Below are 1,475 nucleotides of genomic sequence, written 5' to 3' on the forward strand. Positions count from 1 at the left end.
CCGTCTCTACTAAAAATACAAAAATTAGCTGGGCATGATGGCGCGTGCCTGTAATCCCAGCTACTCAGGAGGTTGAGGCAGGAGAATTGCCTGAACCCAGGAGGCAGAGGTTGCGGTGAGCCAAGATCGCGCCATTGCACTCCAGCCTGGGTGACAAGAGCGAAACTCCGTCTCAAAAAAAAAAAGGAGACTAGCAAGGGGGATGTCAGGATGTCAGCCCCATGATCCAATCACTCCCAACATGTGGGAATTACAATTTGAGATGAGACTTGGGTGAGCACACAGAGCCGGGCCACATCAAGGTGCTATTTTTCCTTCCTTCTTTCCTTCCTTTTTTTTTTTTTTTTTTTTTGCGCCGGGGTTTGCTCTGCCGCCAAGGCTGGAGTGTAGTGGTGCAATCATGACTCATAGCAGCCTCGACCTCCTGGGCTCAGGCGATTCTCCGGCCTCAGCCTCTCGAGTAGCTGGGACCACAGGCACACGCTTACCTTACCCAGCCAAGAGGTGCTATTTTCAAGAGGTCATTAGGGAAGGCTCCCTGGAGGAGGTGACATTAGAGCAGAGACCTGAATTAGTAAAAGAAAGAGGCTTACAACATTTATTGAGAGGTGTTTGTCTCACCCAGTCTAAAGATGAAGAAACAAATCTCAGAAAAAGACTCTGGCTTTCCTAGGTTACAAAGTTTCTAAGCCTTTGTAGGGGAGAGATTCTGGGCTCAGGTGCACACTCAGAAGCAGCACCTGAGGCTAGGACCCACCTTTAACGGACAGCTGTGGTCTCACAGCTCTTAGACCAGCCCACCTGGTACGGGGCAGCCCACTGGTTTATTTCTTCCCCTCCCCCTTCTCATCCTTCCTCCTGTCCCTCCTTTTCCCCCTCCTCGTTCCTTCTCTCTCTGCTTCTCCTCTTCCCCCACCTGCTTCTGTCTTCCTTTTACATTTTATTATAAATAAATACTGCAATGTGTACAACACATAAAGGTTCCATTCAGTGCACGACTCTAGAGAGAACACCTGAGTAGCTGGCGCCCCAGTGAAGAACCAGGATATTGCCACCACTTCCAGAAGGCTTTATGTGTCACCTCCCATTTTTCTTTTTGGTAACCCCTTTCTTGCTCTCATCATTTTACCATTTTTATACACATCCTTAAACAATAGTTTGATATTGACTAATTTTTAACTTTATATAAACGATATAATTCTGTATATATGTTTACAAGATCAGTCCACACTGCTGGTGTGTTAGTCTGCTGGGGGGCTGGGGGGCTTAACAAAGTTCCCCAGACTGGGTGGCTTAAGGCTTAAAGAGCAGAAATTAATTTCTCACACTCTGGAAGCTAGAAGCCCAAGATCAAGGTGTCGGCAAGGTTGGTTTCCTCTAAGGTCCTCTCCTTGGGTTGTCGACAGCTACCTTTCCTCTGTGTCTTCACATGGTCTTTTCCCTTCCCTTCCCTTCCCTTCCCTTCCCTTCCCTTC

This window comes from Cebus imitator, unplaced genomic scaffold, assembly GCF_001604975.1.
Source record: "Cebus imitator isolate Cc_AM_T3 unplaced genomic scaffold, Cebus_imitator-1.0 Scaffold496, whole genome shotgun sequence".
Taxonomy (NCBI): Eukaryota; Metazoa; Chordata; class Mammalia; order Primates; family Cebidae; genus Cebus; species Cebus imitator.